The sequence below is a fragment of the Panthera leo genome, chromosome B4 (genome assembly GCF_018350215.1).
Source record: "Panthera leo isolate Ple1 chromosome B4, P.leo_Ple1_pat1.1, whole genome shotgun sequence".
Classification (NCBI taxonomy): domain Eukaryota; kingdom Metazoa; phylum Chordata; class Mammalia; order Carnivora; family Felidae; genus Panthera; species Panthera leo.
Genome location: NC_056685.1, coordinates 74,832,736 through 74,857,733, shown reverse-complemented (window position 1 = coordinate 74,857,733; position 24,998 = coordinate 74,832,736). Strand labels below are relative to the sequence as shown.

Here is a 24,998-nt window from a genome sequence, read left to right as displayed (position 1 = left end):
ATAAAATAAATAAAATAAAATATATGAGAAAAAAATAAAAAAGAAAAAAAAGAAAAAATAAATAAATAAATAAAAACTAAAAAAAGATAAAAAATAAAATAAAATTTATGTGGAAGCAAAATGGTCCAAAAAATGCCAAGCTACCCTTGAAGCTAAAAATAACAAGGTAGGGGCACTTGTGTGGTTGAGTCGGTTAAGCATCTGACTTTGGCTCAGGTCATGATCTCGCGGTTTGTGGGTTGGAGCCCCACATCTGGCCTTGTGCTGACAGCTGGACCCTGGAACCTGCTAAGGATTCTGTGTCTCCCTCTCTCTCTGCCCCTTCCCCTGCTCACTCTCTCTCTCAAAATAAATAAACATTAAAAAAAAAGCAAGGTAAATGATCTTGTTTCACCAGACATCAAGATTTATTATAAAACTGTAACTAAGATTTTCTATTACTAACACAAACAAATACACCAATAGACAAGGAAAGAGAACTCAGAAATGGGCCTGAAATACAGAAATGGATACTGAGATCATAAGACATATCAATTCATTCAGGATAGACTTTTCAGTCAGTAGGGCTGGGATGATTAGTTATCCATGTAGAAAATTAATGAAATCTTATCCTCACCCACCATATGCAAAAACCAATTCCCATTAGACTGAACTACTAAATGTGACAGGCAAAACTATAAATCTTTTATAAAATAGTACAGGACAATGTACTGATGATAGAGAAGGATTTTAAAAACAAGATATGAAAAGCACTAAGTATAAAAAGTTGATAAATACAATTATATTAAAATTATGAACTTTATCAAAACTCTCTTAGGAATGAAAAGACAAGCCACAAAGTGGGAAAAATATTTGCCACACATATGAATACCAAAAATCCTAATATCCTACATTATAAAAAGAAAAAAAATCATTCTGATAGAAAAATGAGCAAAAAGAACAGGAACTTGACAGAAGAGGAAGTCTAAATCTTTAAGTTTCTCAGCCTTAATAGTAGTCATGCAAATTAAAGCCACAATGAAAAGGACCATTAAACAGGTATCAGAATGGGAAAAATTAAGGAGTCCAATAAAATGAAGTATTGGCAATAATGTGGAACAATGAGGACTCTCATTTTAGGAAAAGTTTCAGTGACCCATTATATGGTAAAGTTAATTCAGCCCAGAATTCCACTAGGTATTTATCCTAGAGAAACTCATACTCATTGCACCCAAATAAATGTACAAGAATGTTCATAGTAGCACTGTTTGTAATAACCAAAATCAGAAAATAACTCAAATGGCCATGTATAATAGAAATAGATAAATTTTGATATATCCATACTGTGAAGTGAATATAATCAATGAAAATTAACAAACTATAGTCACATGGAATAGCACGAATGAATCTTGAATATAATATTGAACGAAATTATATGTAATACATTTTTCTATTCATATAAAATTCAAGTAAAGGCAAACAGGACTATTTTATTTAGAGATGCATTATAAATGGTAATACCGTAAAGTAAGCAAGGAAATCAGTAAGAATGTTAGGGCAGCTTGGGTTATCATAAGAGGGAAAGGAACAAGGTTCTTATAATGGAGTGGTATACATTCCCAGTGCTGATAATCTTTTAAAAAATGTTAATTTTGTTCTTATAGTGTTCACATAGATCTTTGCTTTATAATTATTTGTTAAACTATACATATATGTTACATGTACTTAAATCTTAAAAAATCTTATATAGTGTTTACATAGATCTTCACTTTGTAATTATTTGCTAAACTATATATATATGTTACATGTACTATTGAGGATGTATGGCATATTTAAAAATTCCTTAAAAACTGTAAACACCAAAATAAATGGTGAAATACTGAAGTAATTACTATTAAAATCAGAAATTGGGCAGAGATGCCTGTTTTCTCCACTGTTTCCTAATCTTGTTTTGAAGATTATAACTAAGGTAATAAGACATGATGATGAAATACTTAGAATGATCGTAGAAAACCAGTTACTTATTCTTATATGCAGATAATGTGATTATATTCATAGATAATTCAATAGGGTGGGGTGAAAAGTATGAGAAGTAATAAGAGAAACTAAGTTGGCAACACACAAAATAAATACAAAAAAAAATAGCCTTTTACTATCCTGTCAGTAACCAATTTAAACTGGAAATGGAAAAAATATCATTCATTCACATTAGCAACAAAATCACAAAATAACTTATAATAAACTTAACCAAAAAAAAAGTACAAGGGCACCTGGGTGGCTCAGTCAGTTAAGTGGCCAACTTTGGCTCAGGTCATTATCTTGCAGTTCATGAGTTCAAGCCCTGCATCGGGCTCTGTCTGACAGCTCAGAGCCTGGAGCCCACTTCTGATTTCTGTGTCCTCCTTTCTCTGCCCCTCCCCTACTTGTGCTCTGTCTCTCTCACTCTCTAAAATAAATAATAAAATGTTAAAAAAAAAAAAAGGTACAGAACTTGTATGAATAAAACTATACTGAGTGACATAAAACAAGCTCTGAATAAATGGAAAGACATACCACATGGCTGTCCTCAGCAAAATATTAATAATTAATAATAATAATAATAATAATAATAGAATAAATTTTAAGGAAATTGAGCATCTCAAGAAATCAAAGAGAAAGCTGAAGATCCAAACTTCGGGCAGGTCAGGAGTTAGAGTACCTGTGGAGATCTAAGTCACGGAAATTAATGAATAATCTCTTCAGATTATCCCCCTATTGGACAACCATAACCTTTGATAATGAAAATGCCTGAGTGAAAGGGTCCAACTGGCCTAGATTAAGTCACCTTGTGCTTGAGAAAGGACATATAATGCCATTTTCCTATCTAACCCAACTTTTTAACCTGCCCTTTAAAAGGATCTACAACTCAGCAGTCACAAAAAAGACAACAGCACTCCTGTTTTAGTGAGCATGTGGTTGGCTCAATATATAAACTTGGTTTGGCACCTGAGTCACAAGGTCAGACAGATAATGTCCATAAATTATTAAAGCACAGTCCTATGGTGTATAAGTACTTTTCCTTAGCTTTAAGGCTTATTTCTACATCATTGCTTTGATTCTTATTGGCAATATATATTGACCTATTTTTCTCAGCCTGCCTGGGTAGTCACTTTTCTTGAAGTGATCCTGATGGAAGCCTCCTTGAGTGGCCAGGACAGGCCACCTTCACCTTTCACTGTATCCTGACTTTGAGCTCTGAACCATTCTGAAGGTTCTCTTGGCCTTTCCCCTACTCTCCAGGATTAGGCTTCCTTAGCAGGCCACCCTCCTCACTTCCTACTGGTGCATTTGTTGTGTTAGTGAAGGTCCTACTACTTGCATGGGCTCAGCAATCTTTGAACTCTCGTTGGCACAAAGGCAGTCAATGAGCCAAACTCTGCAGCCTTCTTCTTGCCCAAATTCAAGATCCCTTCTCTGTCTTGAGACTCATGTGCCTCTAAATGGTATGGTCTGATGACAGAGTTAGCCTTCCCAGCCCAGGTATGACCAAATGTGATGCACCCTATTGCAGCCCAAACTGTGATTTTTTTGCTTCACCTCTGATCTTTTTCTTTTCTCTAATACCCTGCATCCCTAAGCCATGTGTTCAAATTTGGATTCTTATATCTCCTTTTACCTGATACAGGCTTAAAAGTTCTTTTGTATTTTTCTAGAAATGAAAATACCATTTTCTGGTGAAGCAAACATGAAAAATCAAGCTTGGGTGATTGATTGTGATTGTGATCTACTCTTCCACAAACTATTGCCTTGTATCCAAAGTTTTTGCTAAACAGAGATGAGGTCTGGAAAATTAAGACCTTAACCCATGGACCTTTGGAGCCCTATGAGGGTTAGAAGGCATTAATAGATGAAGAACTTGAACTGAACTGGGCAGCTAGACAGGCTATGCAGGTTGAGTCAGCCCTGGCTACCAATTTTGCTACATAATCACCATATACCATTGAAAAGTGAAGTTAAAAGGTTTCATATAGTATGGGTCAGTTCTAATAGAATTTGGGCCTTGGAATTGGTGAGTTAACTAGATGGTGACTTTGTGAAAGTTATTGAACCCATGTGATCCTATATTCTTATATGTAAAATTAACTTAATAAAGGATAATTTTATTTTTGCTTTCATTCTCTCAACAGTTTTATGTTAAACATCTGCCATTTACAGATGGGAAAACTGAGGCTCAGAGGGGTTATTTAATAGCTTATTCCTACAGAGCAGAACTAGGACTAGGTATTTTGATCTCAATACCTGTGTTTATCCTGACTTCACCACACTTTCATTTCCAAGGCCCTGATCATCCCAAAGCACCTATTGCTTAGATAGAATTCTGGATAATCTTTTTATTTAAAAAATACATCTTCCTATTGTTATTTTGGTGATATTGTAATAAATAAAATTTGGGGGTAGTTGAAAACAAGAAAGAGAAGGAAGGAAGGAAGGAAGGAAGGAAGGAAGGAAGGAAGGAAGAAAAAGGAAAAACGGAAGGGAGGAAGGAAGGAAGAAGGTGTGGGTGTGGGGAAGGAGGGAGGAAAGGAGGAAGGAAGGAAAGAACTGCCCCTAGAAGAGTAGGTATTATATTTCCCATATTTAAAGAAAATAAATGTTATAAAATAGTATTAATTAACAATATAAAATATATTTGAAATTCATATTTTATATTTGTTTTTCATCCCAATTATCAGTACTTATTTTATTAAAAAAACATTTAATGTCTAATGTTTTGGACCAAGAACAGGGAATAAGGAGCAAGATGATTGACATATACCTTAGGGAGATTTCCACTTTCAAGGATCTTCATTCAACATTCAGTGGGCCTGATGTATTAAGTATTCAATACTCAGTGCTTGGTTTCTGGGATAAAGGTTGGGTTGGTTAATATAGTTACTCCCATAAATATTTTACCATCTGCCTTAGTTTTCTAGGGCTACCATTAATAAAGTACCACAAGTTGTGTGGCTTAAAACAACAAAAAGCTATTGTCTCACGATTCTGGAAGTTGTTAATTTTGTGTCTCCAAAGTTGGTTCCTTCTGAGTGCTGTAAGAGAGAATTGTTCTAGGCCTCCTCCCATCTTCAGTAGCCTTGGACATTCCTTAGACCCTGTCTTCCCATTGCCATCACTCTAATTCTCTGTCCTCACATGGCATTCTCCCTGTGTCTTCATATTATAATCTTCCTTCTATCCATGTCTGGCTCTGTGTCCAAATTGCCCCTTTTCCTAAGGATACCAGTCATATTAGGTTAGGGACCACCCTAATTATTAACTTGATTGCCTCTGTAAAGACCTTATTTCCAAATAAGATTGTATTCTGAAGTGCAGGATATTAAGACTTCAACATATCTTTTTTTGAGAGACACAATTGCAATTCCACCCATAACACCTTCTATCTTTCCTTTTTTTCCTGTAAAGTTTGACAAATTAGTTGCAAACCAAGTGACTGCTCCAGTTTATTCTGATCAATATGATTTTTCATATTGCCACTATGCTATAATGAAAACTCATTTTTTTCTTTTATTATACATTTAAGAAATGCCTAGAAAAGTAAATTCAAGTAGAGGTTATACAAAGATGAAGAAAAATAGAGTATTCCTAGAAATAAAAGTATCAGCTTTGTAAAATATGAAAAAATGAAGACAAGATATTACAAAGAGTTAAGTTGTATCTGCTCTAAGGAAAGTCCTCCAGATGGTGAGATTCCAAAACCATCATCCATGGGCTACTGGATTGCCATATTGACTGTCATCATATTCTACTCAGTTTTGCTTCTTTTTTGGGGGGTGGGAGGGGGCAGAGCGCAAGCAAGGGAAAGGCAGAGAGAGAGAAAGGGACAGAGGATCCAAAGCAAGCTCTGTACTGACAGCATAGAGCCCGATGTGGGTCTCAAACTCATGAACCATGAGATCACAGCCTGAGCCAAAGATGGACACTCAACTGACTGAGCCACTCAGGTGTCCCTACATAGTCTTGCTTCTAATGAGAGAGTTCATTTTCCAGAAAAAAATTATGAGCAGTGTGCTCATGCCAATGGAATTTATTGGTTTTACCATATTCTCCATCACCCTGACGCTGCCATTATAAAATGGAAGAATGGCCTTTTGAAATCTCATTTATCATGGCAGCTGAGTGACAACACTTTGTGGGATTGAAGCAGTGTCCTACTGTAGCAGTTCTCAAATTATTTGGTATCAGAATCCCTATTACACCATACACAAAAATAAACTCAAAATGGATGAAAGACCTAAATGTGAGACAGGAAAACATCAAAACTCTACAGGAGAAAGCAGGCAACAGCCTCTTTGACCTCAGCTGCAGCAATTTCTTGCTGACACATCCCCAAATGCAAGGGAATTGAAAGCAAAATGAACTATTGGGACCTCATCAAGATAAAAAGCTTCTGCACTGCAAAGGAAACAATCAACAAAACTTAAAGGCAACTGATGGAATGAGAAAAGATAGTTGCAAATGACATATCAGATAAAGGTTAATATCCAAAATCTATAAAGAACTTCCCAAACTCAACCCCCAAAGAACAAATAGTCCAGTGAAGAAATGGGCAGAAGACATGAATACACACTTTTCCAATGAAGACATCCAGATGGCCAACAGACACATGAAAAGATGCTCAACGTCACTCATCATCAGGGAAATATAAATCAAAGCCACACTGAGATACCACCTCACACTGGTCTGAGTGGCTAAAATGAACAACTCAAGCAACAACAGATGCTGGTGAGGATGTGGAGAAATGGGAACCCTCTTGCCCTGTTGGTGGGAATGCAAACTGGTGCAGCCGCTCTGGAAAACAGAGTGGAGATTCCTCAAAAATAGAACTACCCTATTACCCAGCAATAGCATTACTAGGAATTTATCCAAAGGATACAGGAGTACTGATTCATAGGGGCACATTTACCCCAATGTTTTTAGCAGTGCTTTCAACATAGCCGAATTATGGAAAGAGTCTAAATGTCCACCAACTGATGAATGGATAAAGAAGATGTGGTTTGAATATACGATGGAATACTACTTGGCAATGAGAAAGAATGAAATCATGCCATTTGCAGCAATGTGAATGGAACTGGAAGGAATTATGCTGAGTGAAATAAATCAGAGAAAGATACCATATGTTTTTTTTTTTTTTAATATATGAAATTTACTGTCAAATTGGTTTCCATACAACACCCAGTGCTCATCCCAAAAGGTGCCCTCCTCAATACCCATCACCCACCCTGCCCTCCCTCCCACCCCCCATCAACCCTCAGTTTGTTCTCAGTTTTTAACAGTCTCTTATGCTTTGGCTCTCTCCCACTCTAACCTCTTTTTTTTTTTTTTTTTCCTTCCCCTCCCCCATGGGTTTCTGTTATGTTTCTCAGGATCCACATAAGAGTGAAACCATATGGTATCTGTCTTTCTCTGTATGGCTTATTTCACTTAGCATCACACTCTCCAGTTCCATCCACGTTGCTACAAAAGGCCATATTTCATTTTTTCTCATTGCCACGTAGTATTCCATTGTGTATATAAACCACAATTTCTTTATCCATTCATCAGTTGATGGACATTTAGGCTCTTTCCATAATTTGGCTATTGTTGAGAGTGCCGCTATAAACATTGGGGTACAGGTGCCCCTATGCATCAGTACTCCTGTATCCCTTGGATAAATTCCTAGCAGTGCTATTGCTGGGTCATAGGGTAGGTCTATTTTTAATTTTCTGAGGAACCTCCACACTGCTTTCCAGAGCGGCTGCACCAATTTGCATTCCCACCAACAGTGCAAGAGGGTTCCTGTTTCTCCACATCCTCTCCAGCATCTATAGTCTCCTGATTTCTTCATTTTGGCCACTCTGACTGGCGTGAGGTGGAAGATACCATATGTTTTCACTCATATGTGGATCTTGAGAAATTGAACAGAAGACCATGGAGGAAGGGAAGGGGAAAAAAAATAGTTACAGAGAGGGAGGGAGGCAAACCATAAGAGATTCTTAAATACAGAGAACAAACTGAGGGCTAATGGGGGGAGGGGGAGGGAGGAAAATGGGTGATGGGCATTGAGGAGGGCACTTGTTGGGATGAGTACTAGGTGTTGTATGTAAGCGATGAACCACGGGGATCTACCCCAAAAACCAAGAGCACACTTTACACACTGTATGTTAGCCAATTTGACAATAAATTATATTTGTTAAAAAAGAATCCCTGTTATATTCTTGAAACTTATTGAAGACTCCAAAGGTATCTTTTTAATGTGGGTTATACCTATTGATATTTACTGTTTTATAAATTAAAACTGAGAGGGGCACCTGGATGGCTCAGTCAGTTCAGGGTCCAACTCTTGATTTTGGTTCAGGTCATGATCTCACCATAATGAGATGGAGCCCTGAGTTGGGCTCCATGTTGGACATAGAGCCTGCTTAAGACTCTCTCTCTCCCTCTTCCTCTGCCCCTCCCCCACTCACACTCTCAAAAAATTTTAATTAAAACTGAGAATTTAAAAAATGTTTTTCAATTCATCTAAAAATAACAATAATAAATCCATTATGTGTTAACATAAGTAGCATTTGTTAATGTTTTATTTTTATTTATTTTGAGAGAGAGAGAGAGAGAGCGAGCACAAGCAGAGGAGGGGCAGAGAGAGAGAAGGAGAGAGAATCCCAAGCAGGCTCCATGCTGTCAGTGCAGAGCCCGACTCGGAGCCTGATCTCATCAACCATGAGATCATGACCTGAACCAAAATCGAGAGTCAGAGGCTTAACCAACTGAGCCACCAAGGTGCCCCAACATAAGTATCATTGTCACTAAAATAATTATATTTTCTGAAACAAAAAAAATGAGAAGAGTAGCATTGTTATACATTTTTGCAAATCTTTTTAATGTCTGACTTAATGAAGATAGCTGAACCTGTTTTTTCTGAAGTATATGAAGAATATCCTGCCTCAGACAGATAGATACATCATTGAAAAGGGAGGAGCATTTTCAGATCTGAAACTATATCAATGATTGTTTCATACTCTGTTAAAATACATTGGTCTATATTGCATTTTGAGTAGAACTTTCATCCAGGCATGATTTTTAAAATACCATGCATTGGTCATATGAGAAATACTGGTTCCCTGATGTTCCAAATATGTATTATACAGATGTTCCAAATATTAACTTAGTTACTTAGATAATATAAAAAATCACATCCAAAAATATCATCACCAATCTCAGAATGTTACCACTAGCAACAAATAATGTCAGTTTTATTTTTCTCTGTCATGCTTATTTATGTTGATTTTAAGAAAAAGTCTGGCAAATATTTTTTTTAATTTAAATTTTAGTTAACATACAGTGCAATATTGGTTTCAGGAGTAGAATTCAGTGATTCATCACTTACATACAACATCCAGTGCTCATCACAACAAGTGCGCCCTTCTTAATAACCATCACCCATCTAGCCAATCCCCCATCCACTTTCCTCCATCAACCTTCAGTTTACTCTTGTGGTTTGTTTCCCTCTCTCATTTTCCCCCCAATTTCCATATGTTCATCTGTTTTGTTTCTTAGAGTCTACATATGAGTTAAATCATATGGTATTTGTCTTTCTCTGATTGACTTATTTCGCTAGCATAATACATTCTAGCTCCATCCATGTTACTGCAAATGGTAAGATTGCATTCTTTTTGATGGCTGAGTAACATTTCATTGTATATATGTGCCACATCTTCTTTATCCATTCATCAGTCAATGGACTTTTGGGCTCTCTCCATAGTTTGACTATTGTTTATAATGCTACCATAAACGTCAGGGTGCACGTACCCCTTTGAATCTGTATTTTTGTATCTTTTGGGTAAATACCAAGTAGTGCAATTGCTAGATCATAGGGTAGTTCTATTTTTACCTTTCTGAGGAACCTCCATGATGCTCTCCAGAGTGGGTGCACCAGTTTGCATTACCACCAACAGTGCAGAAGGGTTCCCCTTTCTCCTCATCCTTGCCAACACCTGTTGTTTCTTGTGTTGTTAATTTTAGCCATTTCTGACAGGTGTGAGGTAGTATCTCATTGTGGTTTTGATTTGTATTTCCTGATGATGAATGATGTTGAGCATTTTTTCATATGTCTGTTAGCCATCTGGATGTCTTCTTTGTAACAGTGTCTGTTCATCTCTTCTGACCATTTTTTAACTGGTTTATTTGTTTTTTGGGTGTGGAGCTTGATAATTTCTTTATAGATTTTGAATACTAACCCTTTATCAGATATGCAAATATCTTCTCCCATTCCGTACATTGCCTTTTAGTTTTGTTGATTGTTTCCTTTGCTGTGCAGAAGCTTTCTATCTTGATGAAGTCCCAATAGTTCATTTTTGCTTTTGTTTCTCTTGCCTTCTGCAATGTGTTTAGTAGGAAGTTGCTGCAGCTGAGGTCAAAGAGGTTGCTGCCTGTGTTCTCCTCTAGGATTTTAATACTTTCCTATCTCAATTTAGGTCTTTCATCCATTTTGAATACATTCTCTCAAGTAAAAGTGCTATTCTATTTTTTTCAAAAAGTAATTACTTCAGTTCACAACTGAAATTACAGATGCTTTATCTTAAGACAACCATCCTGCTTTGTTTTTCAGCACAAGAGATTTATGCATACTTCCCATTTTGTTACACAGAAAAGTAAAAAGATGTATACTCAAGTGTCAAGATTTAATAAAATTAACATTTTTTGTTGTTTCACCAAAATGTTCTCAGTGTTGCAAAGCTATTCTCCTATGTTTTCTTCTAAAGACACTAAGGAACAATTTGGAGATAACATATCTTAATAATAGTGAATCTTTCAATCCATGAACATGGTGTATCTCTCCATGTATTTAAACTTCTTCAATTTCTGTCTGCAGTGTTTTCTGGTTTTCAGTGTACAAATCTTACACATCTTTTGTTAAACTTATCTCTGAGTATATCATATTTTAAATATCATAAATTGAATTGCTTTACTTTTATTTTCCCACTGTTTGTTGCTTATTTATAAAATATAATTGATTTCTGTATTTACCTTGTATCATGTGACCTTCTTGAATTCACTTATAGTCTAGTAACTTCTTTGTAGATTCCTCTAAATTTTCTATGTACATGACAAGGTTACTTTTCTTTTCTAAACTATGTGGATTTTATTTTTTATTTTTGCCCTTTTTTGCACTTATTAGGGCCTCCAGTACAATGTTGAAAAGAAACAGTGAGAGCAGACACCCTTGTCTTGTTTCCAATATTAAAAAAATTTTTTTAGTATTAGGATAATTATAGCCTCCTTAAATGAGTGAGGAATTGTCCCCTTCTCTCTTTTCTTTGTAGGTATTTTTCTTTGTAGGATTAGTATACTTTTGTTTAAGTTTGATCAGATTCACCAGTAAAACTATGTGGACCTTGAAATTCCTTCTGATTTATGATTACAAATCTAATTTCTTTAGTTGATATATTTAGATTTTTATATTTTCTTATAATTTGATAATTCTTTTTTTTTTATTTTTTTTATTTTTAATATATGAAATTTACTGTCAAATTGGTTTCCATACAACACCCAGTGCTCATCCCAAAAGGTGCCCTCCTCAATACCCATCACCCACCCTGCCCTCCCTCCCACCCCCCATCAACCCTCAGTTTGTTCTCAGTTTTTAACAGTCTCTTATGCTTTGGCTCTCTCCCACTCTAACCTCTTTTTTTTTTTTTTTTTTCCTTCCCCTCCCCCATGGGTTTCTGTTATGTTTCTCAGGATCCACATAAGAGTGAAACCATATGGTATCTGTCTTTCTCTGTATGGCTTATTTCACTTAGCATCACACTCTCCAGTTCCATCCATGTTGCTACAAAAGGCCATATTTCATTTTTTCTCATTGCCACGTAGTATTCCATTGTGTATATAAACCACAATTTCTTTATCCATTCATCAGTTGATGGACATTTAGGCTCTTTCCATAATTTGGCTATTGTTGAGAGTGCCGCTATAAACATTGGGGTACAGGTGCCCCTATGCATCAGTACTCCTGTATCCCTTGGATAAATTCCTAGCAGTGCTATTGCTGGGTCATAGGGTAGGTCTATTTTTAATTTTCTGAGGAACCTCCACACTGCTTTCCAGAGCGGCTGCACCAATTTGCATTCCCACCAACAGTGCAAGAGGGTTCCTGTTTCTCCACATCCTCTCCAGCATCTATAGTCTCCTGATTTCTTCATTTTGGCCACTCTGACTGGCGTGAGGTGGTATCTGAGTGTGGTTTTGATTTGTATTTCCCTGATAAGGAGCGACGTTGAACATCTTTTCATGTGCCTGTTGGCCATCCGGATGTCTTCTTTAGAGAAGTGTCTATTCATGTTTTCTGCCCATTTCTTCACTGGGTTATTTGTTTTTCGGGTGTGGAGTTTGATGAGCTCTTTATAGATTTTGGATACTAGCCCTTTGTCCGATGTGTCATTTGCAAATATCTTTTCCCATTCCGTTGGTTGCCTTTTAGTTTTGTTGGTTGTTTCCTTTGCTGTGCAGAAGCTTTTTATCTTCATAAGGTCCCAGTAATTCACTTTTGCTTTTAATTCCCTTGCCTTTGGGGATGTGCCGAGTAAGAGATTGCTACGGCTGAGGTCAGAGAGGTCTTTTCCTGCTTTCTCCTCTAAGGTTTTGATGGTTTCCTGTCTCACATTCAGGTCCTTTATCCATTTTGAGTTTATTTTTGTGAATGGTGTGAGAAAGTGGTCTAGTTTCAACCTTCTGCATGTTGCTGTCCAGTTCTCCCAGCACCATTTGTTAAAGAGACTGTCTTTTTTCCATTGGATGTTCTTTCCTGCTTTGTCAAAGATGAGTTGGCCATACGTTTGTGGGTCTAGTTCTGGGGTTTCTATTCTATTCCATTGGTCTATGTGTCTGTTTTTATGCCAATACCATGCTGTCTTGATGATGACAGCTTTGTAGTAGAGGCTAAAGTCTGGGATTGTGAGGCCTCCTGCTTTGGTCTTCTTCTTCAAAATTACTTTGGCTATTCGGGGCCTTTTGTGGTTCCATATGAATTTTAGGATTGCTTGTTCTAGTTTCGAGAAGAATGCTGGTGCAATTTTGATTGGGATTGCATTGAATGTGTAGATAGCTTTGGGTAGTATTGACATTTTGACAATATTTATTCTTCCAATCCATGAGCAGGGAATGTCTTTCCATTTCTTTATATCTTCTTCAATTACCTGCATAAGCTTTCTATAGTTTTCAGCATACAGATCTTTTACATCTTTGGTTAGATTTATTCCTAGGTATTTTATGCTTCTTGGTGCAATTGTGAATGGGATCAGTTTCTTCATTTGTCTTTCTGTTGCTTCATTGTTAGTGTATAAGAATGCAACTGATTTCTGCACATTGATTTTGTATCCTGCAACTTTGCTGAATTCATGTATCAGTTCTAGCAGACTTTTGGTGGAGTCTATCGGATTTTCCATGTATAATATCATGTCATCTGCAAAAAGCGAAAGCTTGACTTCATCTTTGCCAATTTTGATGCCTTTGATTTCCTTTTGTTGTCTGATTGCTGATGCTAGAACTTCCAGCACTATATTAAACAACAGCGGTGACAGTGGGCATCCCTGTCGTGTTCCTGATCTCAGGGAAAAAGCTCTCAGTTTTTCCCCGTTGAGGATGATGTTAGCTGTGGGCTTTTCATAAATGGCCTTTATGATCTTTAAGTATGTTCCTTCTATCCCGACTTTCTCAAGGGTTTTTATTAAGAAAGGGTGCTGGATTTTGTCAAAGGCCTTTTCTGCATCGATTGACAGGATCATATGGTTCTTCTCTTTTTTTTTGTTAATGTGATGTATCACGTTGATCGATTTGCGAATGTTGAACCAGCCCTGCATCCCAGGAATGAATCCCACTTGATCATGGTGAATAATTCTTTTTATATGCTGTTGAATTCGATTTGCTAGTATCTTATGAAGAATTTTTGCATCCCTATTCATCAGGGATATTGGCCTGTAGTTCTCTTTTTTTACTGGGTCTCTGTCTGGTTTAGGAATCAAAGTAATACTGGCTTCATAGAATGAGTCTGGAAGTTTTCCTTCCCTTTCTATTTCTTGGAATAGCTTGAGAAGGATAGGTATTATCTCTGCTTTAAATGTCTGGTAGAACTCCCCTGGGAGGCCATCTGGTCCTGGACTCTTATTTGTTGGGAGATTTTTGATAACCGATTCAATTTCTTCGCTGGTTATGGGTCTGTTCAAGCTTTCTATTTCCTCCTGATTGAGTTTTGGAAGAGTGTGGGTGTTTAGAAATTTGTCCATTTCTTCCAGGTTGTCCAATTTGCTGGCATATAATTTTTCATAGTATTCCCTGATAATTGTTTGTATCTCTGAGGGATTGGTTGTAATCATTCCATTTTCATTCATGATTTTATCTATTTGGGTCATCTCCCTTTTCTTTTTGAGAAGCCTGGCTAGAGGTTTGTCAATTTTGTTTATTTTTTCAAAAAACCAACTCTTGGTTTCGTTGATCTGCTCTACAGTTTTTTTAGATTCTATATTGTTTATTTCTGCTCTGATCTTTATTATTTCTCTTCTTCTGCTGGGTTTAGGCTGCCTTTGCTGTTCTGCTTCTATTTCCTTTAGGTGTGCTGTTAGGTTTTGTATTTGGGATTTTTCTTGTTTCTTGAGATAGGCCTGGATTGCAATGTATTTTCCTCTCAGGACTGCCTTCGCTGCATCCCAAAGCGTTTGGATTGTTGTATTTTCATTTTCGTTTGTTTCCATATATATTTTAATTTCTTCTCTAATTGCCTGGTTGACCCACTCATTCGTTAGTAGGGTGTTCTTTAACCTCCATGCTTTTGGAGGTTTTCCAGACTTTTTCCTGTGGTTGATTTCAAGCTTCATAGCATTGTGGTCTGAAAGTATGCATGGTATAATTTCAATTCTTGTAAACTTATGAAGGGCTGTTTTGTGACCCAGTATATGATCTATCTTGGAGAATGTTCCATGTGCACTCGAGAAGAAAGTATATTCTGTTGCTTTGGGATGCAGAGTTCTAAATATATCTGTCAAGTCCATCTGATCCAATGTATCATTCAGGGCCCTTGTTTCTGTATTGACTGTGTGTCTAGATGATCTATCCATTTCTGTAAGTGGGGTGTTAAAGTCCCCTGCAATGACCACATTCTTATCAATAAGGTTGCTTATGTTTATGAGTAATTGTTTTATATATCTGGGGGCTCCGGTATTCGGCGCATAGACATTTATAATTGTTAGCTCTTCCTGATGGATAGACCCTGTAATTATTATATAATGCCCTTCTTCATCTCTTGTTACAGCCTTTAATTTAAAGTCTAGTTTGTCTGATAGAAGTATGGCTACTCCAGCTTTCTTTTGGCTTCCAGTAGCATGATAAATAGTTCTCCATCCCCTCACTCTCAATCTAAAGGTGTCCTCAGATCTAAAATGAGTCTCTTGTAGACAGCAAATAGATGGGTCTTGTTTTTTAATCCATTCTGATACCCTATGTCTTTTGGTTGGCGCATTTAATCTATTTACATTCAGTGTTATTATAGAAAGATACGGGTTTAGAGTCATTGTGATGTCTGTATGTTTTATGCTTGTAGGGATGTCTCTGGTACTTTGTCTCACAGGATCCCCCTTAGGATCTCTTGTAGGGCTGGTTTCGTGGTGACAAATTCCTTCAGTTTTTGTTTGTTTGGGAAGACCTTTATCTCTCCTTCTATTCTAAATGACAGACTTGCTGGATAAAGGATTCTCGGCTGCATATTTTTTCTGTTTAGCACACTGTAGATATCGTGCCAAGCCTTTCTGGCCTGCCAAGTTTCAAAGGAGAGATCAGTCACGAGTCTTATAGGTCTCCCTTTATATGTGAGGGCATGTTTATCCCTTGCTGCTTTCAGAATTTTCTCTTTATCCTTGTATTTTGCCAGTTTCACTATGATATGTCGTGCAGAAGATCGATTCAAGTTACGTCTGAAGGGAGTTCTCTGTGCCTCTTGGATTTCAATGCCTTTTTCCTTCCCCAGTTCAGGGAAGTTCTCAGCTATAATTTGTTCAAGTACCCCTTCAGCACCTTTCCCTCTCTCTTCCTCCTCTGGGATACCAATTATGCGTATATTATTTTTTTTTAGTGTATCACTTAGTTCTCTAATTTTCCCCTCATACTCCTGGATTTTTTTATCTCTCTTTCTTTCAGCTTCCTCTTTCTCCATAACTTTATCTTCTAGTTCACCTATTCTCTCCTCTGCCTCTTCAAGCCGAGCCATCGTGGTTTCCATTTTGTTTTGCATTTCGTTTAAAGCGTTTTTCAGCTCCTCGTGACTGTTCCTTAGTCCCTCGATCTTTGTGGCAAGAGATTCTCTGCTGTCCTGTATACTGTTTTCAAGCCCAGCGATTAATTTTATGACTATTATTCTAAATTCACTTTCTGTTATATTATTTAAATCCTTTTTGATCAGTTCATTAGCTGTTGTTATTTCCTGGAGATTCTTCTGAGGGGAATTCTTCCGTTTGGTCATTTTGGAGAGTCCCTGGCGTGGTGAGGACCTGCAGTGCACTTCCCCTGTGCTGTGGTGTATAACTGGAGTTAGTGGGCGGGGCCGCCGTCCGACCCGATGTCTGCCCCCAGCCCACTGCTGGGGCCACAGTCAGACTGGTGTGTGCCTTCTCTTCCCCTCTCCTAGGGGCGGGATTCACTGTGGGGTGGCGTGTCCCGTCTGGGCTACTTGCACACTGCCAGGCTTGTGTTGCTGGGGATCTGGCGTATTAGCTGGGGTGGGTAGGCAAGGTGCACGGGGGCTGGAGGGGCAGGCTTGGCTCGCTTCTCCTTAGGTGATCCACTTCAGGAGGAGCCCTGTGGCAGCGGGAGGGAGTCAGATCCGCTGCCGGAGGTTTGGCTCCGCAGAAGCACAGAGTTGGGTGTTTGCACGGAGCGAGCAAGTTCCCTGGCAGGAACTGGTTCCCTTTGGGATTTTGGCTGGGGGATGGGCGGGGGAGATGGCGCTGGCGCCTTTGTTCCCCGCCAAGCTGAGCTCTGCCATCCGGGGGCTCAGCAGCTCTCCCACCCTTTGTCCTCCAGCCTTCTCGCTTTCCGAGCAGATATGGTAACTTATGACCTCCCAGACGCTAAGTCGCGCTTGCTGTCGGAACACAGTCCGTCCGGCCCCTCCGCTTTTGCCAGCCAGACTCGGGGGCTCTGCTTGGCCGGCGAGCCGCCCCTCCGCCCCGGCTCCCTCCCGCCAGTCCGTGGAGCGCGCACCGCCTCGCCGCCCTTCCTACCCTCTTCCGTGGGCCTCTAGTCTGCGCTTGACTCCGGAGACTCTGTTCTGCTAATCCTCTGGCGGTTTTCTGGGTTCTTTAGGCAGGTGTAGGTGGAATCTAAGTGATCGGCAGGACGCGCTGTGAGCCCCGCGTCCTCCTACGCCGCCATCTTCCGGAACCCCCTTGATAATTCTTTCAAAGAACTTGTCCATTTCATCTAATTGTCCAAGTCATTGGCATAAAATTGTTCATAACAGTCTTTTATTAGCTTTTATTAACTTTTGAGTCTATGAAGAATCTGTAGTGATGCACTTTTTTTATTCCTGATATTGGTAACTCATTTTTTCTTTTTGTCTAGTGGAGGTTTATTAACTTCATTTATTTTTTTAAAAAGCTTTGTGACAACTTTTGCAATTTGGCATTATCTAATAAAGATGAATATTCACATGTTCAGCAATTCTAATCCTAGGGAAACTGTTGAACAAGTACACCAGAAGTAATTTACAAGGTGCTCACAGTAGCTTTGTTCAAGGAGGCAAAAAAAAAAAAAAAAAAAAGTAAATAATTCATTTCCATGTACAAGGAAAAAAAAAATAAGTGTAGTGCCTATGCATGCACAATCATAAAAATGAAAAGTGGAATACATAGTGTATTCATTTTCTATTGTTGCATAAAAAATTACCGCAAATTTAGTAGCCAAAAACAACACAAATTTATTATCTCACAGTTTCTGTGGGTCAGAAGTCCAGGCATGGATCACTTTGGTACTCTGCTCAGGGTCTCATCAGGCTAAAATCAAACTGTGAGCCATGCTATGATCTCACCTGAGACTCAGTGGTCTACTTCCAAGATCACATGGTTGTTAGAATCCAATTTCTTGTGGCTGTAGGGCTGAGGTCCCCACTTGCTTGCTAACTGACAGCCAGGGAATACTCTTAGCTCCTATGGGCTGCCTTCAGTTCCTAGCCACATGGCCCCCTCACAGTATGGCAGCTTTCTGACTTTAGGAAGTGCCCACTACTATGGGCTTACCCCCTTAGATCAGGGATACTCAAGATGATCTCCATTTTGATTAACTCAAAGCCAACTGATCAGTAGATAATCATGGAAATGAAATTCTGTTGCCATGCACAGAACAAGAAGTTCTCAGACACCAGACTGAGCGGACATGCAGGACTGCCTCTGCGAGAGAGCAGTAAAAGCAGGAGACTGCACATAGCCTTTATTTCATATTTTATCAGATATAAGTATCCAAGAGTATCAAAGTATGGAAAGAGAACACAAAGGATTTTCAGACATACATCTGGTGACAACGTGAAGGCATGCAGGGAGTATGTACAGTTCCAAGGAGTGTCAGGAAATTGCGGTGGGTTCTGTTTCTTAACTGTCCTTGGGGGGGATCATGGGGCTTTGTATCTCATAATGCTATCACGTTCAACAGCCTGAGACCAGAACACTGCTGACGTTTCAGCTATTGCCCCATTCACCCTCCAGGGCTTACAATACATTCTCTAGAAATAACTCCACAAAAATTCTACCATATTCACAAGTCCCATCCATATTCAAGAGGAAGGGACTACAGAGGACATATATGAGGGGGTTAGAATGTTAGGAGACATCTTAAAATTATTTTAGCACAGCCACATGATAGGCAAATAACTCTAATCTGAGGGAAAACAACTTTGAGCCTGTATTATACCAGCCATTATATGCTATAGGCATTTATAATCTCAGAAGAACTTTTAAAGTCTAACTCTTTCTGCCATGGGGTATTAGATGATGCCAGGTATTTCTCTAAAATGATTCAGAAATCTGGCCTACTTAAAATATAAATTAAGAGGTAGAGATAATAGAATTGAAGATTAGGTTTTCAGTAACTTATAAATAAAATGTGTTGTAAATAAACAGCTAAATGAAGAAACTATACTATATCAATGAGAAGTCTGCTTTGAGTAAGCTTTTGTACTATAAAAAAAAAAAATGACAGTTTGAGATTACACCATTCCAAAGCTGTCCCAGTGTAATATGATATTTCACAAGTGCCATGTTGACCCAGTCTTGATGTCATGGCTAAAACTCTCAATTCTCCTTCACTGGCAACTTATCAACCCCCACCCCAAACTACTTCCCTTATCAGGCTCTAACACTCCTGGGTTACAATATACACATATCCAACTGCCAGAGGCCCCAGATACCTACACTCAGGAACAGCTACTTCTTTCTTAGGCCCATTGAATTATTTAAAATATCTGATCCCCAGGAAGCCTGCCTGGGAAACCTACCTAACTCTATCCTGTTTGCCATACATAAGCACCTTCCTACAGTTTCAGCTTACTGTTACCCTGTCCTCAAGTGTAACCTGCTATGCATCCCTGCACGACAGACTTCTCTCTTTGGAGCTGTAATTAACAAAGAGTTCTGCCTTTTTATCTATCTGAGTTGTGTCCCACCATCAAAAATCTCCTTAAATTTTATAAAACATCTAGTCTTACCCTAATTGTAACACCAGCTGTCACTAACTGACAGCTGCCTGCACTTGGTCCACTATTTGCACTGACTACAAATTATTTCTGCCAAGTAATACTCATTGCCAACATCTTGCTTTTGAATAGTGCTTTATAAATGTTACACCATATGCCTATATTTTTACTTAATTTATTCCTCACAACAGCTTTTAAGGAAAGGAAGAACAACATTATACTAATTTGATAGATGAGGTTAAGGCTCTGATCTGTCACCCAGAGGCACAGCCAGAATTAAAAAACAAATCTTTTGGTTCTTAATTTAGCACTATTTCTAGCATACCCTTGTGCCCACTATTTAATTTAGCACTGTCTTTTTAATTAACATGTTTCTACTTCAGGAGTGCGTGAAACTATTAGCTTCTATTAAGGCCACCCCTTCCCTCCCTCTCAATATCAAGGACAGTAGGATTTGAGTGTAAGCCACAAAACTTCTTAGGCTTTGATACGACTACCACTCATTGCCAAGCGTGGTTTAGGGGATCCTCACAGGCCTGGAACTTCTGGAAAGACAATCCCTCTAGCCTTAACTCTGTCCAAAACAGAACTGAAAGAGAGTCCACAGAGCCCAGCACACTCCTTGGTGAGACCTCACACACCTCAAGATGAGGCACACACACCTCATCTTACTCAACCCCAACCAATCTTTATACCTCACCCCTCTACTGACAAACTGACTAAGGGACCAGTCCCAAGAAGGAGGCTATAATTAGAACTGATTATCCACCCCTCCCCCTTGCCTGAGAGAACTAATCCCATCATGCCCTATATCTCTGCTTACAACACTCCAGATCATCTCTCGAAATAGAGGTTCTCACCCTATTACGGTCCTCTACATTGCCTAATTTGAATCAGACTCCAACTCCCAAAACAACCTCTAAATCCTTCCATTGTGACCTTTGGTATTCAGGGTCTTTCATCAACAAAACCCCCTTTCTATAGACTGAATGTTTGTATCTCCCCAAAGTTCATGTGTTGAAATCTAATCTCCAATGTGATGGTATTTAGACGTGGGGCCTTTGGGAGGTGATTAGGTCATGAGGACAGATGGCTCATGAATGGGGTTAGTGGCCTTATAAAAGAGGCCTCAGAAGAGAGCTCCCTTACCTCTTCCACAGTGAGAAGACATCAGAAAGCAAGTTCTCACTAGACACCGATCTTAGACTCCTCAACCTCCAGGACTATGAGAAATAAATGTTCAGTGTTTATAAGCTACCCAGTCTACAGTATTTTGTTACAGCAGCCCAAACGGACCAAGACACCCCTATATCCTTCAACGTCTTTGATAGACGTCTCTTTATTTTCTTTATCTAGTCAAAACCTGGCTGTCCCTTAACAAAGCACGCTTCCTATGCAGTCCTCTGGAGAGGTGGCTATGTTTGCGCCTACCACTTACATACCAATACATTTCAAATGATAAACTGCAATCCATTAGTGAGTTGTGAAACTAATTTAGTGGGTAGTAAATGGAAAACTTTTTAAAATAAAGTAATAGAATAGAAACCAACAGCATACATTGCATGTGGTTAGGGTGAGTATTGTTTCATGAAAGTTTTGTTTCAGCTATATGAATGATGGCTTTACACTATCTACGGCCAGAAGTAAAATGTTCTCTTTGCTTTTCATGCTGCCTCAAGTACCATTTCCCTCCTTCCTTCATAAATAATGTCCTGTATCTTTGAAGCACTTGCCATCAAACCATCTTGCGCAGCACGCTTCCTTGTTATTATGACCTAACATATCCTGGTCATTCTCCTTTTTTCATCAAAGCCTCCCTCAACCGGCTTGCTGTCCACGCTCCATAACACCATCATCATTCCTAGCGACCCCGATATCCATGTGGACAATTCCATCTTATGCCCTGGGTTAGATTGCACAAGTGTGATTATTAAAATACTGAAATATTTTCATAGTCGCTGGTGCCTCCAGGACCAACACTATAGGCTACATCCATTTTGATGGATCCATGTCCATGCTAGTATTGGTAGTTAAATACTTTGAATACTATCCCTGCTGACACCCTAGCCTCTCAGCTCCTTGGCTTTCTCTTACCTGAAATGACTTTGTCCACCACTTTGGCCATTCACTTTCACAGTCGTATCCTATACCTAGTTACTACCAACGACTGCAACCCCTCCCTATCTCCAATTCAAGCTCCCCACTCTACCACCTGCACCTTCAGCTCATTACATTCTAACCAATTTGTCTACTTCACTAAGACTCTGGAATAAAACTGATCTTTCATCTTATGTTTTCCCTGTCCATCACCCTACTAAAGTCCTCTTTTCAATCATTATGCAGCTTCAATTCTTAGGTCTTACCATTTATTGCATTCTTACTATGCATTCAATTGTTTATCTACATCATCTCATCCTTCACAGCAACCCCACCAAGAAGGGGTTCATTTTGGCATTCATAATGGCATTCATTTTATTGATTAGTAAACAGTTTTATACATAAATCTGCCCAAGATGATAGAAAGTGGAGGTTCTACAGTTTAAATGTCTGAACCACTATTTCCTTAACCATAGACTAGGAATAACTTATCTCTCTGAGTTGTGAAGATCACATATACAAAAAGTACTTTGTAAAATGTGAAGTGTGCTACAAATATGTTAGTTATAATTATTAATTACTGGTTAGGAGACCCTTAACCTTTCTCTACATAGGAGCCCTAATCTGAAACTTCCCTCAACCCTTCTCTCTTGTTTATAGTCATGGACATAGAGGAAGTAAACATCCCCACTGACCTGTTGGTAGAAAATTCATCTCTGACACTAGTCTTCAAAACTTTGAATGGAAGAAAAGCAGTGTCATAAGTGGTGGTTAGGTTCTAGTTAGCAACAGAAGGTAGGGCTTCATAATGGCCGAATAGGCTTTTATAAGCCAAGCTGATAATTCATTACAATCAACTGACTGATAAAAGAACTCTTATAACACAGTCTTGAACTGGTAAATACCTGCATTGTACTTTCTTATTCAAACCACAGCAGAACAGGATTTCAGAAGTGAAGAAGCCAAGACTGATAGGCAAGAGACTGAGTCTTTTAAGGTCTTTCAAAGTCTATAGAGAACTTGAAACCATAAGTGCCTGGAAACTCTCCCTGAGGCTCAGAAAGAACACTGCTGTGTCCTAAGGAACTCTATATTCCACACACTAGAATCTGGCTATGGGCCCACTTCATCCCATTCTGAGGTTCTGAACTCTATCAATAGGGCAGCCACAGGCCACCACATTTCCTTAGAATGACATGATTAGACCCATCAGGTATATTGCTTTCTTGTAATACTAAATATAATGACTCTTTATTACTTGACATGGCAAATAAAAAACCCCACATTCTCATCTTTCTATCAATTTCCTCATCTCAATTCTCCTCTACTCTAGATAGACACCCCCCCCCATCTGTATTCTTTATCCCACAGCATGCCACAGCAAGTCCATTTGTGTCTTCTGATTCTATCCAAGCTGTTCTTCCTACATTTTGCCATCAAGACTGATCTTGAAACTTTTCCACCAGAACGTTTTTAAAAGATGGAATTATTTACCTGAAACTCACTGCATATTTAATTATTCCACCTTGTAACATTATATAGGCATTTGGATTTGTCCATATATTACTGTGAAAGCTAAGGTCTACTCTGGTGTACCAGGTTATAAGTCTAAGCCCAGGGCTCAATTTCTAATTTTGCCTTTTGGCTCACTTAATACCCCAAACCCATGCTGAGATGATATCTACACTTCACAGTTTGCTGATTGATAGGTAAAGAGATGGCACATCAAAGCATAATATAGAGGTGTTTTACATTTTTCCCTGTGATGTTTAAGACAAGGTTCTGACATAAAGTATATGTTTACTAATTATTAATGGCCCACTATCATGCCATTGGGCCAGAGCCTATTTTGCCTCCTCCCCCCTTTTTTTTAAAGGATACAATCTTACACTGGTTTGTTTCCCAAAGAAGAGAGGAGAATCTGGGCTGCCTCTCCTATCTATCTATCTATCTATCTATCTATCATCTATCTATCTACTAGCTCTCCCCAAATATCCCTTTTAAGTAAAGTCAGGTCTAGGTGCCTGGTTATGTTCATTTTGTGTGGCAGAGGCAATATAAGTGTCCATTAAACCCCATTTCCTTTTCTACTAGGCACAAGCATTTTACTTCCCAGCCACCCCTGCAGTCAGGTGGGACCATGTGACTACACACCTGAATTCAGTCTAAGGAACGGGGTGAAAATGACGTACTTCACTTCCAGGCTGGCCTCGGATATCTCCAACAGGTCCACCACAGTTCTCCCTTATCTGAGGCCCATAGATTGGACAATTACAAGGCAACTGGTGATGGTGGAGCCACAAGATACAAGCCATGTCCTTCCATGATTTCAAGGAGCAGATAGCCCACCCACTGGCCCCAACCAACCCACTACACCTGACTTATATGAAACATAAGTCTTTATTATGTTAAATCACTGAGATACTGGTTTTATTAGCCTACCCGATTAACACACCTTATATTTATCAACCGTGGTAACATAATGAAAAGAACCCCTGGACTTAGTTCCAGAACTCCAAGATACAAATCTTGGCTTGACCACTCCCCCCACATACCCGGTGATTGGCTCTAGAGTATACTCTATACCCTTTCCCAATTGCAGGTCTATCACATTCTCTTCTTCCTCATTATGGAGCCCTCTCTACTCTTCTGTGCCTCAAGACTTCTGTGAGGCATTCTCTGACTTCCCTCCCATACATATTTATTTCTTTGTTCCTAATGTGGAGTATACTCCTCCATTTTAGCATCTATTACATTTAACTGCAAATATTTGTTGACCTATGTTTCCAAAGACTGAGTTCTTGAAACACAGACAATTCCTTTGGGATCGCTGACTGCCAGCAGTTAGTTTTAGTGCCTGGCACATAGCAAAAACTAAATATATATTAAAGGAATGATAGTCACTTATGACCTTAAAGTGAGTCATTTATTTTTTAAGTCTAGAAAATTGTACAGAATTGTTGTGATAATGAAATAATGTGATTTGTAGATTATAAATAGGTTCTAATGGTAACATAGTTTATTCCTTCTCATCTTTCTCAAATTCATCTTAATGCTCCGAGGTAGCTCTGTCCAATAGAAAAATAAGCAAGCCACATATATAATTTAATAATTTTAGTAGCCATATTTAAAAGTGAAAAAAAGTAGGTGAAATTAATTTTAATAATGTATTTAACCCTAT

General features: G+C 38.6%; 1 protein-coding gene across 1 annotated transcript in view; it reads left to right on the top strand.

Annotated features, from left to right (window-relative positions):
- The window catches only part of LOC122225383 (olfactory receptor 8S1-like), a 31,237-nt gene that overhangs the window by 4,845 nt on the left and 1,394 nt on the right, over positions 1 to 24,998 (top strand). The window lies entirely within an intron of this gene.